This window comes from Vulpes vulpes, chromosome 9 (genome assembly GCF_048418805.1).
Source record: "Vulpes vulpes isolate BD-2025 chromosome 9, VulVul3, whole genome shotgun sequence".
Classification (NCBI taxonomy): Eukaryota; Metazoa; Chordata; class Mammalia; order Carnivora; family Canidae; genus Vulpes; species Vulpes vulpes.
Window position 1 is genome coordinate 21,410,120 of NC_132788.1, and position 17,391 is coordinate 21,427,510.

General features: G+C 46.7%; 1 protein-coding gene across 2 annotated transcripts in view; it reads left to right on the forward strand.

Moving 5' to 3' along the window:
* The first annotated feature begins 7 nt into the window (after positions 1-7).
* PTK2B (protein tyrosine kinase 2 beta) overlaps positions 8-17,391 on the forward strand; it is a 138,786-nt gene continuing 121,402 nt past the window's right edge. Inside the window, exon 1 of one of the 2 annotated variants that reach the window (XM_072719531.1) lies at positions 8-360. The gene's annotated coding sequence lies outside the window, so the exon portion shown is untranslated. Of the gene's footprint in view, positions 361-9,646; positions 12,457-17,391 lie in introns of those variants that run through there. The other variant, XM_026007887.2, reaches the window with a different exon arrangement.

The following is a 17,391-nucleotide window of genomic DNA, read 5'->3' on the forward strand; positions in this document are numbered from 1 at the left end:
TCGGCGCGGGAAAGCCCGGAAGCGCGGGGTGGATCCCTGCGCTCTGCGGTCCGCGCCGGTCCCCGCCGGTGCCCGCCGGTCTGACCCGGCTTCGGGAGGAGGAAACTCCCCGTTTGTGCGGTTAGGGCTTCCGTGTCACCGGAAACCTGTTTCCGATTTGGAACGCGACGTGAAGTTCTGGAGCCGCCTCTTCAACCAGTCCCGGGAAATTTCATGTCCGCAGGTTGGACAAGGGCGACCCGCGCGCTTCGTGGCTGCGAAGTAGAGGCCGGGCCTTGAGGACCGGTGCCCCACCCTGGCTTTGGCGGCTCCCCGAGCTTGGCCGTCCTGGCCCTGCCCCCTGGGGCGAGGAGCAGACAGGTGAGAGGAGCGGCTCGCGGGGAGACCTCCCAAGAAACCGCTTCCCCGCCCCGCGGCTGCACAGGTGGGCAGCGCTCAGGCTCTTCCGAAGCCGTTTCCTAGTGAGTAAAACGGTGGTCGTGCCTCGTCTACGTGACGTGAGGGTGAGGGTGAGGGTGAGGGTGGTCCCGCCACGGACGCCCCGTTCAAACGGAGGAAGCGCCTGACGTAGGACCCAGGCCCGCGGCGCCCCAGCCCCCGGCGCCCCAGCCCTACCTGCCTCGCTGTGATCTCTCCGCAGGTACCGGGCCTCAGCCCTGACGCGTCCGCGTGCCCGGAGTCTGTTGGAAGATCGTTCTCCATGTGTCGTTCTTCCCTCTTTGAGCCCGGACTGCCTCTTCTTGGAATATCGCCCTCCAGGCAAAGATCTTTTTTTTTTTTTTTAATTCATTCATGAGACACACACACACACACACACACGGAGAAGCAGGCTCCATGCAGGGAGCGCCGACGTGGGACTCGACCCCAGACTCCAGGATCACGCCCTGAGCCAAAGGCATTGATTTGAGATCATTCGTCCTTTTTTTTTTTTTTTTTTAAAGATTTTATTTATTCATGGGAGACACAGATATATATACACACAGAGAGAGAGAGAGAGGGAGAAGCAGGCTCCATGCAGGGAGCCCGATGTGGGACTCGGTCCTGGGTCTCCAGGATTAGGCCCTGGGCTGAAGACAGTCACCGAACCGCTGAGCCATCCCTGCATTCCCTCATCCGTCCTTTTTAATGCAGGCATCACAGCTATCACAGCTATAAATTTTCTTCTGAGCCCAGCTTTTGCTCTTTCCCATAAGTTCTGGTATGTTTTGTTTTTGTTTTCATTCCTCTCAAAAGTATTTCCGTGTCAGGCTTTCTTGAGGACTTTTTCTATCGGTTTAATTATTTTTTAAAGATTTTTATTTATTCATGAGAGACACACGCAGAAAGAGAGAGGCAGAGACACAGGCAGAGGGAGAAGCAGGCTCCATGCAGGGAGCCCGACGTGAGACTCGACGTGGGACTCGACCCCCCGGACTCCAGGATCACACCCTGGGCTGAAGGCGGCGCTAAACCGCTGAGCCACCCGGGGATCCCCTGATCTGGCCGACTTAATCCCTGTGATGAAAGAATGAGTCTCCCTGACCTTCTAATTCCTCTTGTATGAGGCAGCCTGCCATGGCCCTCATCACATCGGCTTCTGGGAATCGGGGCTCAGAAAAGTGGCCCCAAATAATTCTCGGATCGCCATTGCTTATTAGTATCAAGCTGCTTTGTCTCTGGTCCGGGAGTCTCCCCTACCAGCATTCTTGAACCTTTGACAGGCTACGGTGTCAATTTGCAAGCAGGCCAAAATCTCAGTCCTTTGACAGGTCTTGACAGTTGTCTTCCAGACTTTTCCTCAGAGCAGCCGCTTTGCCACAATGCCAGGGGGATGAACACCACCAATTTGCTGCCTCCTTCAGTGTTTCTCACACCAGGTTCACGGCCCTCCTGCATTACCTGGGAGCTTTCTAAAAGCGCAGATTCGTGGGCCCACTTTGATCTACTTTTGACAGGCTCTCCAGGTGATACCCGCTTGCGGCCCATTGTTCTAGATCAGATCTGGAGTTAATAGGGACTCAAAAACTAGCCTTAGAGGCAGTGTCTGAAACGGCCACAAGATGGGGCTATTAACCCTGCACTCCAGGTACCTCCCTGGGAATCACGTTTTCTAGTTTCCCTTTCTTTCACTGAGTTCTTATCTGTGTATCCCAGTGCCCTGTCCATCTGTTTGCTGTCTCTGTGTTTCATTATGTTCTTGCATGGTTTTACCTGTTTGTTTTGTCATTGTTTTGCTCACACTCTTAAGTGGGGCCGCAAATCACAACACGGGTGAAAAATAGAAATTAGGGCAGCCCGGGTGGCTCAGCGGCTTAGCACCACCGCCTTCAGTCCAGGGCCTGATCCTGAAGTCCCAGGATAGAGTCCTACGTAGGGCTCCCTGCATGGAGCCTGCCTCTCCCTCTGCCTGTGTCTCTGTGTCTCTCATGAATGAATAAATAAAATCTTAAAAAAAAAAAAAAAAAAGTAGAAATTAAATAGGTTTTATTTTCTTTAAGCACAATACAAAACTTAGCATTCAATGAGAACCAATGAGGTTCTCCAGGCTTTCTGGAGATCAGAAAGGACTTGGTTCTATTCCAAGCCCCACCATGAGCTGGAGGGATGACCTAGGGCACTTTTCTGACTTCCTCAACCAAAAAAAGAAAGGTCCAGATAAATGCTCCAGTGGCTTAGCGCAGACACTCTGAACTTTTTTATTCTTTGCATAATTTTGGTATAAAGGGTGACTAATACTTAACCCAGAGACCAGAAAAGAGAAATCTTGGTGACTATAAACAATCTGTATCTTCTTTCAGTAGAAAGGAACTTGCCCAGAGGACCTTGTGGTTCAGGTCCTCTGTTATACCTACTAAATTAATGTAAAAGTCCACTGGCTGTCCCTGACTTACTCCGTCCCATACCCCAGGCATTCTTGCTGGGCACTGCCACTTTCCTGACCCCTGCTATAACCATGAAAAATGTATGTAAGGAATTACAACTATTCTTTTTTTTTTTTTTTATCATAGTCACACAGAGCGAGGCAGAGACATAGGCAGAGGGAGAAGCAGGCTCCATGCACCGGGAGCCTGATGTGGGATTCGATCCTGGGTCTCCAGGATCGCGCCCTGGGCCAAAGGCAGGCGCCAAACCGCTGTGCCACCCAGGGATCCCCAACTATTCTTCAAATGTTGTGTTAGAGAAAAAAATTCCTAGGTGCAGAAAGATAGGTGAATTCTTTTTTTTTTTCTTTTTAAATCAGACTAGAAAGCGACTCTTGGAAATAAAAGACAGAGATTAGATTAACAAGATTAGATTTTTAAGAGAAAATCAAGACCCAATTGTATGTTCCCTAAAAAGAGCCCGCTTTAAATATAAGCATACATATAAGTTAAAAGGGTAGAAAAAGACGTACCATGTTAATGGGGTCAAAGCTGGAGTGGCTCTGTTAATATCTGAAAAGTAGATTTCATATCAGAATATTACAGGGATAATATTATGTACAATGGTCGCTGAATGCAGCAGTTGCAGAGCTGGCAATTGCAAAAACCACTTCCAGAAATAGGCAACCAGAGATGCAGACATGATTGAACTTATTCAACAGAAATACCATGGAAGTCTTTGAGGATATCACTGTAGTCTGATGCTTGATGTGGGCACCAGTGATGGCCTGGGACTTCTCTGAAGCCTGAACTCTGGGGAAAAAAGGAAGAAAGGGGCTCTGATTTAGTTTGAATAATGCAAAGAGAACTTCTATAAGAAATAGTGTTCGTGTAAGCTATTAGGCACACAGCTAGGGTAGTAAATCACCTGCCTCTGGGTCAGATTTTGTTGAAGACTTCTTTTATTTGATCCACATATTTTTCCCCTCTGTATCATTTATCATTTATGACCTAAACTCTAACTTCTATTTTTTTGTTTCAAGTTTTTATTTAAATTCCAGTTAATGTATAGTGTAATATTGGTTTCAGGGGTAGAATGTGGTGGTTCATCACTTACATACAACACCCATTTAGCCTGTCCCCCTGCCCACCTCCCCTCCAGCAACCCTCAGTTTGTTCTCTATAGATAAGAGTCTGTTCTATGGTTTGCTTCTCTGTTTTTGCCCCCACTATGTTCACGTGTTTCGTTTCTTAAATTCTACATATGAATGAAATCATACGGTATTTGTCTTTCTCTGACTGACTTAATCTGCTTAGCATAATACACACTAGCTCCATCTACATCATTGCGAAAGGCAAACTTTCATTCTTTTTATGGCTGAGTAATAGTGATATATATATCACTATTGATATGTATATATCAACTTCTTTATCCATTCATAATCAATGGACATTTGGTAAGCCTCAACTTTTAAAATGCAACTCAAAATGATTAAACAATAAGAGGATGGATAATCTTATATAACCGAATCTTATATAACAAAGTCTAGCAGTAAGAAGGCTATGTCCAACCCAAAGACAGTGAGACCCAGATTCTTTCCATCTTGAATGTCTGCCTATAGCTTCCTTTCGGTTGGAAAATTACTGCAACAGCTCCAGGCATCCTATCCTGATATCAGCCAATGTCCATAAATGGAATAGGGCCACTTCTCTCTAGTATGTCTCATTTTCAGAGCCAAGAAACCTTTTCTAAAACCCTTCAGAAGACTTCTCACATCTTGTTGGTCAGAACTGGGTCACACGCCCACCTCTGAATGCATCACTGGCAAGAAGAATATGACCACTATGGTTGCCTTGAACCAGTCAGGATTTACCTGAGTCATGGAAGTGGAGGGATGGTCACTGAGATGTATTTGAGACTTGGCTATTTATTATGAAAGAGGGGAAAATTGCCATTAGGTAGGCAACTTTAGGTTCAGGACAGTTGGAAACATTTGCAAATCAGGAGATTTCACATTAGTCAGATTTCTACCTTTGCTTTTTTTTTTCCCCAGTTAAAAAGATTTAATTGTGCTAAAAGAAACATAAAATTTACCATCCTAAACATTTCTAAATGTACAGTCCAGTAATGGTAAGTATATTTTCATTGCTCTATAATCAGTACCCATAACCTTTCATCTTGCGAAACTGAAACGCTTTACCTATTAAACAGATCTTGTCCCATTCTTCCCCCAGCTCTTGGCAACCAACCAGACTACTTTCTGTCTCTATGAATTTGATTATTCTAGGTGCCTCATATAAATGGAATCATACAGCATTCGTCTTTTTGTTCTGGGTTATTTCACTTAGTATCACGTCCTCAAAGTCCATCCATGTTATAGCCTGTGTTAGATTCTCCTTCCTTCTTGAAAGCTGAATAATATTCCATTGTGTGGATAGAACACATCATTGTTTATCCATTCATCCATCCATGGACACTTGTGTTGCTCCTACCTTTGGCTCTTGTGAATAATGCTGCTATGAACACGAGTGCATAAACATCTCTTTGAAGCTCTGTTTTCAATTCTTTTGGATATATGCCCAGAGGTGGAAGCTGTGAATCATAAAGGTAATTCTACTTCTACTGTTTTGAAGAACTGCCATACTATTTTGCATAGTAGCCGCACCATTTTACATCCTCACCAATAGTGCAAATGGGTTCCAGTTGCTTCACATCTTGGCCTCCACTTATTCTTTTCTATTTATTGTAGGCATTCTATTGGATGTGATGCTGATTTTTAAATTAGATAATTTTTTGTTGTTGAGTTGTATGAGTTTTTTCTATCTTCTGGGTATTAACCCCTTATCAGATATATAACATGCAAATATTTCCTACCTTTCTGTAGGTTGCCTTTTCACTTTGTTGATTTTGATGCATAGAAATTATTTATTTTGATGTAGTCCAACTGACCTATTTCTACTTTTATTGCCTTTTGATGGCATATCCAAGAAACTATTGCCAAATCCAGCGTCATGAAGCTTTTTCTCTAATGTTTTTCTAAGGCTTTATAGTATTTGGTCTTACGAATAGGTCTTCAATCCATTTTGGATTAATTTTTTTTAAGATTTATTTATTAGAGAGCATGCATGAAAAGGGCAGAGGGGGAGAGAGAGGGGAAACAGACTACCCACTGAGCAGAGAGCCCAGTGCTCCCTAGGACCCTGGGATCATGATGTGAGCCAAAACCAAGAATTGGACCCTTAACCAGCTAAGCCACCCAGGAGCCCTTCCATTTTGAATTTCTACATATGGTATAAGGGAGGGGTCCCCTTTCACTTTTTTGCATGTGGATATCCAGTTTTCCTGGCACCATTTGTTGAAGATCATTGAATAGCCTTGGCATCCTTGTTGAAGATCATTCAACTCTATACACAAGAGTTTATTTGAGGAGTCTCTCTTCTCTTCCATTGGTCTTTATGTCTGTTTTCATGTCAGCACCACATGTTTTCATTATTATACTGTAATAAGTTTTGAAATCTAGAAGTGTGAGACCTCCAACTTTGTTCTTCTTTGTAAAGATCATTTGACCATCAGGGTCCCTTAAGATTCCTATAAATTTTAGGATGGATTTTTTTTCTTGCATTAAATATTGTTGGGATTTTTATGGAGATTGCACTAAATCTGTAGATCACTTTGGGTAGTACTGACATCCTCACAACAGTATCAGGTATTCCAATCCATAAACACAGGCTATCTTTCCATTTATTTGTGTCCTGTGATTTCCTTCAGCAATGTTTTGTAGTTTTCAGCATGCAAATCTTTTGCCTCTTTCATGAGGCTCATTCCTAAGTATTTTACTCTTTTGAATACCATGGTAAATAGAGTTATTAATCTCTTTCTGGACAGTTGATTGTCTCTTGCTTTTAGAAAAAGAAAGCTCTTGCTTCATTGCTACATTAAGCATCTTCTGCATGGCAGTAAACTTGAGCTGAATAGCAGGTGCTCCCTGTAGGAGGGACATTTGTTCTCCAGTTTGCCACAGACCCTATCCAGCTAACTTCCCTCATATTCCCTGCCTTGCTTCTGTAGACATTCAGGCCTTTCAACACCTTATATGGATGTCCCCAGTGAAGGCTACACACTGCTGCTACTCTGTGAAAGAGGTAGGGTGGTAAAATACTCTAGTACATACAGGCAACAACTTGGTACTTGACAAAATGAAACCTAAATGGATTTTTCCATGTTCCTGAAATTTCTCTTTAAATACCCAATTATTTTATTGCAAATATTTTGAATAGACTTTTTATAAATGTGTGATTTTTTCCCTCTAAAATATAGGATGCAGGACATAATTTAAACTTCCCTTCATTAAAAAAATAAAAAAAAAATAAACTTCCCTTCATGACTTACCAAAATAGACAATAATTGCTGTTCTGGGTAAAAAAAGGGGCACCCTCAGGACTTAAACAGGATGTAGGGTGGTTTCTCTCTGTTCTGTAAATGGCCACAGATGCCTATGTTTTAAGGGTCCTTGCATTTGCTAGGCACTTTATTATTATTTTTTTCTTTTTTAGACCTTCTTACTGCTAACAACCAATCTGCCTGTAGCAGCCTGCTCTCAATTCCACTTGATGCTTCCTAGTGTGGGCGAGGCACAGATAGCCAGCCACATTTGTTAGAATTGCAGATGTCAATAATGGCAAGACAAGGCTCACTCACACAGTCATGCAGTTGCTTCAGAGCTTATCCATCACCTGTGGGGACCTGGTGAGCTCACTCACAGATGGGAGTAAGGGATTGAAAGTCAAGAAGGCCAAAGTCATAGAAGGCATGTTGCTGACTCGAAGTGGGCAGGGCAGCAGGGCAGGCTCTACTTCCACACAGGCACTCTGCAGGAGCACCCACAGCCCGCTGCCCTGCAGCCACCTTGGGGAGCTCTGGAAACTGCCTGGCCTCTGTGGCACTGAGGCTCTGCCTATTGACTTTAAAAGGAAAATAAAATTCTCCTGACTTCATCTTCTCTCTCTATCTTGGGTACCCAAAATTAATTTCTCAATGGATTTAATATGGTTTTATTTTTCCCCAAAGAGATTCACTTAAGATTATTTCCAGGAACACATTTCTTTTTCCTCTATGGAAAGATTTTATTTATTTTAACTTTTTCACTATGAACATTTTCAAACACAATATGAGAGGGAACAGCATAATTAACCCCCATCTACACCAGTAATCAAATTTGCTATTTTGGTCTCATTTCTCTCCTCCACATTTAGGGGGATGGGTGTGGTGGAGTATTTTAGGTAAAACCTTCCCCTCCCCCCTTTTTAAAAGTTGGCTCCACACCCAGCATGGGGCTCAACACAGGACTCCATCTCACCACTCTGAGATCATGACCTGAGCTAAGATCATGAGTCAGACGCTCAACCAACAGCCACCCAGTCGCCCCAGTGATGGAGGATTTTAAATCAACCATTATTTTTATTTCAGGAATACATTTTTAAAAGTTACAACAGGATATAATGTCTTCCAGCTATGAGCCATGGCACTAGCAGGGAAATTTACATGTATTATTTCTAGTCCTTCCGACAACCCTGCAGCAAATTATTCCCATTTTATAGAAGAGGAAATTGAGGTTCTGCCTTCATTTATAGACAAAAGAAGATAGGCTGAATGATACTGTATTAAGATACATTTGAAACTATGGTAACAGAAAAGGCCCAAATGCAACAACCTTAACAATTTAAGTGTTTCTTTCCTTCTGTAAAAGTTCAAGTTGGCCCAGACCAGGTCTGGACTAGCATTGTGGTGAATGGCACTAGAGACCCAGACTTCATTTCTCAACACCACAGACCAGGATGACTGCTCCAGTTTCCATCGTTCGCTGCCAGTGGAAAAGGAAGTGGTAGAGGTTTGCCCATTCCCTTGATGGGCATGATCTTGAAGCTGCACACATAACTACCACTCACCAGCCATTGCCCAGAACTTAATCACATGGCCATACCTGCAAAGGAGACTGGGACATGCAATCTATGGCCAACTAAAAACCAGGGATTCTTTTATAAGGGAATAAAGGACAACCAGCTGTGCCCTCATGGATAGAAATAGAGTCCTTTCGAAGTCAACAGTATGGTTTTGGAGGTTTGGGGTTATTTTTTGTTTGTTTGTTTTGGGGGAGGGTGGCCTCAACTGTGATCCATCTAGCAAACCCTGTGGTACTTGGTTTCATTAGAGGTAGATACCCTTTGGTGATGAAGGATTTCAGTTACTTTGTCTTTGTGCCTATGACTGTTCATTCATTTTTTTGTTCAGAACACTTATTCTTTTAAAAGAATACTATTTGTACTATTCTTTTAAAATGAAATGTATTCTGGTTTTGTTTTTGTTTTTTATTAAAGTAGGCTCCATGCTCAGCATGGAGCCCAGCGTGAAGCTGGAACCCATGATCCTGAGATCATGACCTGAACCGAGATCAAGAGTCAGATGCTTAACCAACTGAGCCACCCAGGCACCCCAAAATGAAATGTATTCTAATAATAAATGTACATTATGTGATTTCATTTCATTATCAATAATAGACCCCAGTGAATTACCATTATGTGCCAATGATGAGTTTAGATTTAGCCCTGCTCTTTCCCATATGGGTGGCTGTGGACAAATTGTTTACCTTTTCCAAGCCTCCTTTTCCTTTCTACAAAATAAGAATACTGTAATCTACCTCAATGAATTGTTGTGAAGGCCTATTAGATGATGGATGAAAGTTATAGTCACACAGTGAACACTTGACAGATTGTATAACAGATACGTATGTAATCTCTCCCCACTAAATGTGCCCTATTTAATTCCTATTATTATTATTATTCTAAGTAGGCTCCACACCCAACATGGGGCTTGAACTCACAATCCTGAGATCAAGAGTCACATGTTCTACTGACTGAGCCAGCCAGGTGCCCCTAATTCCTATTATTTCTAAAAATAAAATCATAGAATGTTATAGCATAATAATCACCATAGTATGTATATTTTCATACCTTTTTAATTAAATTTTAATTATTTGTTCATGAGAGAGGCAGAGACACAGGCAGAGGGAGAAGGAGGCTCCATGCAGGGAATCCAATGTGGGACTCAATCCCAGGGCTCTGAGATCACGCCCCAGGAGAAAGGCAGGTGCTAAACAGCAGAGCCGCCCAGGGATTCCCTATTTTCATACCTATCAATTGGGGCATCATAATACCTTATGAAATAGGTAGAGCAGGTAGTTCTTACTCCTTTACTCCCCTTGGTTAGGAAATACAAGCTCAGAGATATGGATTCATTTGCCCAAGGTCACATCTTCCTTTTTGACTGGATCCCTCCTATGTGCATCTAAGCCTTCTCTACTGGCTTAGACAAAGTTTAGAACACACAATGATCCATAAGTAGAATTTTTAAAGAGCATTTACACAGAATTCTAGGCTCCCGGAAGCATTTCTGAGAAGTTTATTAAAAGGCCGGTAACAGGCTGACATGTGTGACCCTATCACCTTAACTTTTCATGATCAATCCTTGACAGGACATAGGGGAGACCTATAGAGTATCCATCCCAGAGAGTTTCCCAAGGCTTTTATTCAAACAAAACAAAACGAAAAACCTGTTATCCTGCGATGCTAGGAGCTAGGTTTCGGAAATTTAAGGAAACATCTCTGAAGAATTCATTCAACATCCTCTGGCATTTTTGAGTATCTGAGAACTTTTCTCAAATTAGGGCCTGGCGAGGTTGTAGTTTATGGATTTGGCCACATGGAGGCAGCATACACAAACTCACCTTTCCTTAAACCAGCTTGGATTCGTTTTGCTTCTTAGTTGCCACTGCCTCCAGCCCAATACAGACCCTCAGTAGGTAGTGCAAGTACCCAACCTTGAACTGCTCAACATTCATCTCCTCATTCCTGTGCACAAGAATACAGGAGGGCCCCCATTTCTCAAGGCCCTCTGACAATTTCCTTGTGCGTCAGTTGGTCCCTTAGTCCTCCCAGATACTTTGCCTGCTAACTTCATCAGTTTACCCATCACACTTGCCTTATCACACCAAACCCTAGCCAAGTTTTCCCTGGACACCTTCTGACTGCTTTGCAGGTTGTCAGCATTACTTGGTACTAGGAACAGCATGAATGGGTGAACGGGATGGACAGGGAGGAGCTCCTGCAGTTGTGGCTATGAGCTCCTATCCAATGGGTTGTAAGTTGCCTTGGTTGGGATATGGGCCTCAGGCTCAGAGATTTTGATTGTCAGTTAACCTGCAGTGGCATCCAGGTATCTGCATTTTATAAGCTACAAGTAGTTTGCTGGTCACACTTTGAGAAACATCGACTCTCCAGCTTTGTGGCCTTGGACAAGTTAAGTAATCTAAATCTTTATTTTCTTTTCAGAAAAATGGGGGAAATTCGATGAAATCATGTAAACTGAATGCTTTCTTAGCAATAGTGGTTGGCATTTAGACATGTTCACCAAATGCTGGATTTTTCTATTGTTCTCCTGGGGTGGCTGATCCACTGAGTTCAGGGTTAGTGAGTGAGGTAGTGTCAGGGAGGGCCATCGTGTCTGCTGGACTGTCATGTGTGGCTGCACAACTCCAGGGGGCGCCATCCTCAGAGATGACCCTGTGAATAGCATGTTCTAGAACTGTGAGAGATCCCAATCCTTCACAGAACCCAGAATGAAGAAGTTTTGGGCAGGGGCTCTGGAGAGGAACTTTGAGGATGTGGGGCACATTGAGGACAAACCAGCTTTCTGACCTTATGCTAGGTCCAGTTCACCTCCTCCCACTCAGGGGAAAGTCTGGAATCTTTCTAGCCATAGGGGAAAAAAGGTTTCTAAATGCCCTTGAATCACTGCCTTGAATTTCACTGTCCAGCTGGCCTGAGTAAAGAGGTGAACCAGCCTCTTTGTTTGGGCAGCGAAGTCAGCTGATACGGGGATGGGGCTGGGTAAAGGCTGCCCTGCTTCTGTGACAATTCTTGGGCAGCCATCGGGTCCTCCCTCTCACAGCACAAGCACCTGGATCAGTTCTTCCAAAGCCCCTGGTGACAGTTCCCCGATCTCCAGGGGAGAGACCTGGAGGGGCACAGGTGCTGAAATTATGGGAGCCAGGTAACAGTCCCCCGCTCTGAAACCTGCCTGGACGCTGGAGAGGAAACCCCAACCCCTAAGAGTGGCCTCCACAAGCCTGCAAGTGGAGTGGGAGGGGGGGCGGGGGTGGTAGCCATCGGGAGGGGTCAGCCGCTCCCAGGGCTCGCGGGGCCGGAGACCCCTTCGCGGCTCCGGAGATGGGTCCCCAGGTGGGCACGTGCAGCCCAGGGAATTGGTGGCGGCGTCTATTTCAGGGTTTATGGTAAGAGGCTGGAGCAGGCACACGCTCAGCGCCACAGACAACACACCCCACCCTTTAAGGAAGTGAGGAGGAGAGCAGCAGGGGTGTGGTTAGCTAGGAGGAGGAGAGGGGAAAACACAAACCTGTCAGCCCTGTTACTCAGCAGAGGCCTCCGGAGCGGCCGCGAACCCCTTACCTGCCGCCGCCCCCGACCCACCTGTACCTGCCGCGGCGCAGCCGGCGCCTCACCTGGCCGACGGGGAGCCGGCGGAGTCGGCGCTTCCCTCCGAGTGAGTCCGCGCCCGCGGTCCGGGCGGAGCGCCCAGCCACAAGTTGGAGGCTGGCGGGGCCGGGGGGGGCTGGCGGGGCCGGGGGGGGGGCCGGGGGGCGGGGGCGGGGGCGGGGGCGCTCCCGAGGCGGCGGGTACCTGGGCGGCGCGGAGTTCCTGGAAGGGCAGCTCAGGGGGCGGGCGGCGGGCGGCGGGCGCCCCGCGCTGGGCTCGAGGGCCTTCCCCAGGGCACAGCACGTCTGTTGGGGAGTTACTTGGACACTGAAGGGTTTTCTCCGTCTTTGTCCTCTTACCGTATCCCGGGAGGGAGGCCGGGGTGGCGATGAGAAGGCACGGACCCGCCACCTGCCTCCAAGGGTCAGAGCGCCCAGCAGGGCTTCCCAGTCCAACTTCAGGTGCTTCCTCGGAGCCGCTGCCTGCGTCCCGCCCTGTCCCCGTCCTCGTGCCCTTCAGCACCCCACCCTGGTCCTATTCCCAGCACACCCCACTGCCCGGGCATGGACTTCCTGCCCTCTTAGAGGGCATCTTCCAAATCAAGCCCCGACTGGAAGCAAGCAGGGCTCTGGGAGGGGCACAGAGGCGCAACTCCAGTGTGTGTGTGTGTGTGTGTGTGTGTGTGTGTGTGTGTTTGGGGGTTAAAGTTCCCACTGGCTGCTCACTGGCTCTTTGTGAAACTACCTTCCAGATTCCACGAAAGGGTTAAGTTCTGTGCTGCCTTCTCCTGCTGTCAGGCTGTGCGTGGGCAAAGCCTTGGGTGGGTGAACAGGGAACATATGGGTGATGTTCTGAGCCCACCGAGCCCCACCACCTGCCCTAACCCTCAGCCATCTGACACTGGCATCTCCCCACACCCCAAACTTGGGGCCCAGTCCAATTAGGCTCTCTTACAGGGGCCAGAGGTGGGGAGAAGGGGAGCAGAGTTTGCACACAGAGGGGGCACGTGCCCGGAGGATTTGGAAGCTGAAGAGAAGTTTCCGCTGGCCTGTACCTAGAACTGAGCCCCCAGGGACAGTCGGTAGGGCACGATCAGGTAAGGGGCATGAGGACACCTCTCCTGCCTTGGCTGCTCTCTCCTTACCTGAGTCCTGGCCAGGACAAGTGGTTGTGGCCCCAAGCTCCAGCCTTTCACAACTCTGAGGGAGGGAGAGATGAAAAAGTGAGTAAGGATGGGAGGGAGGAAGGAAGTAGTTGCATTCAAGAGCTCCAGCTCTGCCTGGACACTCTCTAGCCATCCGTTCATTCATTCGATAAGCATCTGCTGACTTCCTACCTGAGGCCACGTGCTGGTGCTGGGTGTGGGGGCCCAAGGGTGCCTGTGACCCACCCCCGCTCTCTGGAGAAGCACGGTGGATGGTGAATGCAGCAGGCTGCGATGGGAGGGGGCAGGCTTCAGGGTACCGGGGAAGACTTCCTGGCAGAAGTGACGCCAAGTGGGGACTCTCAGGATCAATAGGAATCAGCCAGAGAGTGGGAGAGAGGGAAGAAGACAGGCACAGAGCACAGCGAGTGCTAAGAGCTGAGGCCAGAAGCAGCATGACACATTCAGGAAACTGAAAGTAGCTCAGCATGTTTGGAGCATGTAGAGGGCAGGGGCGAGGTGAAGCTGGAGAGGTAAGTAGACACAGCTCCAGAAGGGCCTGCTCAGGCTGCCATGGCAACTCCGGTTGGAGCAACACTTGGGACCAAGAGCCAGGCAGGAGACTTCCCAGCATGCCTCTGACTCTGGGAGGAGGGGGGCGGTGTTTGCCAGATTTAGCGAATAAAAACACAGGACACTCCGATTTGAATTTCAGATAAGCAATGAATATTTTTCAAGTATAAGTATAGCCCATGCAATATTTGGGACATACTTATACTAAGACATTATGTATTGTTTATGTGAAATTCAAATTTAACGGGATATCTGGTATTTTATCTGGCAACACTCTTCTAGAAGGCAGGTCAAGATGCTACCATCCTGGGAAGTGAAGGATGAGCAGTGCCCAGATGCCACGAGAACAGTCTCAGGGCATATCTATCTTGTAACCAATCCTCCTGCTTTCAGTTTGGGACTCCTTCACTGACTGACCAGGTTATTTCTTAAAAAAAAAAAAAAAAAAAAAAGTCTTGGTCTGCGTGTTTATCTACACAGCTGAAGGACTGTGATGCCTCAGAAAGAGATTGGGCTCTGGAGCCTGATGAACCTGGATTCAAGTCACAGCTTGGCCACTCGCCCACCGCAAGGCTCCATGTAAACCACTTAGTTCCTCAGAGCCCCCAGAATCTCTTTTCTGAAAGAGCACAGGAATACCTGTTTGTCCAGGTTGTTGAGAGCTCCGTGAGAAAGTATGTAGATGTGGTGAGTGCTAAAGGAAAAGTGGCAGAGAGTAATTTTTGTAACACCTTCATGGGGGTGACCAACGCAGCATCCACAGAGTGCTTAAGGCTCATTGATTTCTGTTTCTCTTTATCAAGCACTCAGAGGTCCCGGGGATGTGACCCCGGGTGTCCTGCTTCTACTGAGAGAGTAGGTTAGCTCCAGAGCAGAGAGGGAGAGCCTGAATTGGCTGTTTGTTCCTTTGTTTCCCAGCTTTACCTCTCCCTTCCCATATGACCTGCTTCCAAGGGAGGAGATACCCTGCTCTCCTCTTGGAGGAGGGTGGGTGGGGGAGAGGTGGTGGCTCAGGGCAGAATTAACTGAAGGGAAATATGAATGAATTGCAAGAGGGAATCCACATAAAACACTTAGCACAGCACCTGATGGAAACAAATGTGCTGTAAAATTTGGCTGCCATCATTCCATTCCCATTTTTTATGAGTACCTTATTAGAAAAATAGACTCATTTCAAGGGTAGATGAAGTAGGGGTGTCTTGTGAACCATGTTTTGACTTTATTTTTTTTTTAAGATTTTATTTATTTATTTATTTATTTATTTATTTATTTATTTATTTATTTATTTATAGAGACAGAGAGAGACACACACAGGAAGAGAGAGAGGCAGAGAGACAGGCAGAGGAAGAAGCAGGCTCCATGCAGGGAGCCTCACATGGGACTCAATCCTGGGTCTCCAGGATCACGCCCTGGACTGAAGGCGGCGCTAAACCACTGAGCCACCAGGGCTGCCCCATGTTTTGACTTTAATGGGAGCATTTGTGAGAGCAAATTAGCGGACTCCTAAAAGGAAACCAGAGGGAGTTAAGAACTTGTTAAGAAAAAGAGGAAATGGAAATTGGTTTCCCCTTTGGGGAGATCATGGAGTTCAAAATGGTCCCTTTCCAATAGCTGAATCTCCCCATCCCCCTGCCGAGTGGTAAGTGCTTTGTCCCCAGCTCTTTAGAGCAGCATTTGCCAGTGTTCGGAGAAACTCTATGCCATGGGATAGTTATTGGTGTTCCATTGGTGAAATGTTCAGATGAGCAGGCTTTGGGAGCTTTCTCATGTGTATTTGTATGGTCAACATCCTGCAGAAAAAGACTTCTGTATCCCTGGGTCTTCTAGCATTTTGTAAATTTGACTATAGACCCCTGGCAGGGGTCGGGGAGAAACCAATTATTGTCTCAAAGGAAATAGCATTTCATATCTAGTGACTGTTGATGTGGGTGGAATTTGAGACCAAGCAGGTCTTTCAGGGGACATTATTCATCCCATAACTCTAGCCAAGAGGGATCTAATTTATCCTAGACTCAGCAGTGTCCAACTTACAGAGGATCTTCAGGGACTGAGTGCTTGTGTACAGCTGTCCCGGCATCATATATCCACCATGGACACCAACCTCTACCCATGTCAGCCAAAATCTTCCTACTGCACTTTATACTCCTTTCTCATTGTTCAGAAAAGCCTGGAAACAGTATATCTCCTAGCGAGGGACCTCCATGGTGATGGCAGTATCTCCATGCGTCCTGAATACTGCTAAGGCAAAAACAGCTGGTGGTGAAGGAAAAGAAGGGAGGGAGCATACCGTGGGGGTAGACCCCGAGTGGTAGATCCCTAGATATCCCCCTGCGCTGGAGTCTTGAGCTCTGGACCATTTGGCCCTGACCTCCCAGATGAATGGAGCTCTGAGGTAGTCACACATGCTTGACTGGGGACCCAACTGTTGGCATGCTTAGGGCTGCAAGTATGGTAATTAAGAGAACTTCTTGCTGGCTCAGTGATTGAGGGTTTCTCTTAGAGTCTGAGTTGGTTTAGGATAAAGGGGGAGGAGTAAGGATGGGACAGTGGCCTGTAACCCTAACAGGGCCAGTAGTCTAGTGATCAAGTGCCAAAGCGTGGAGTTAGTTGCCCTAGGTTCCAACTCCAGCTCCCAGATTTACTGCTTGATGTCAGGCAAGTCACTTGGCCTTGTCTTCCTCATCCATAAGACAGTGGTGCTAGAGGAGGCAGGCACGCAGGCAGGCAGGGGGCCAGGGTGGCAGGCATGTACCAACCGGCATGGCCCTGTTTCAATATTTTAACATTCCAGATGGTCTTAAGCACTAGCTTCCTAATAGCCTCAACAGTACACAAAATTTCAGTCCTTCAACAGGCACATGGTAGACATTGCATAAGTGTGTCTCTCCTCATCTTTATATTTTTACACTTAAAGTTAATCCAAGCTGATGCAGAAGCCCCTGAGGAAAAAGGCCATCTTCTGAGGGGCAGCACTCGACTCAGGGCTTCTCGAGCATGCTGTCTCGTTGACAGGCAGCACGTCTCCAGCAGTAGGTGCTTGTTGCCCCGCGCTCCACCCCCAATTCACTGCACTGGATGAACAGCCAGGCCTAATGAGCTCTTTAGCTGAAGAGACTTCCTATGACTGCCCAGCAGACACTGGTCACTTAGGCTACGAGCCTTCACCAGCTGGCGGCTTCGTTTTCCAGGGTTCTTAGCACCCTGAACAAAGCTCTGAGCTGTGCGAGGGGGTGGGCGGGGAGGGGACCGCTCTTTGAGTCATTCTGCTGTTTCCCAAGGGATAAT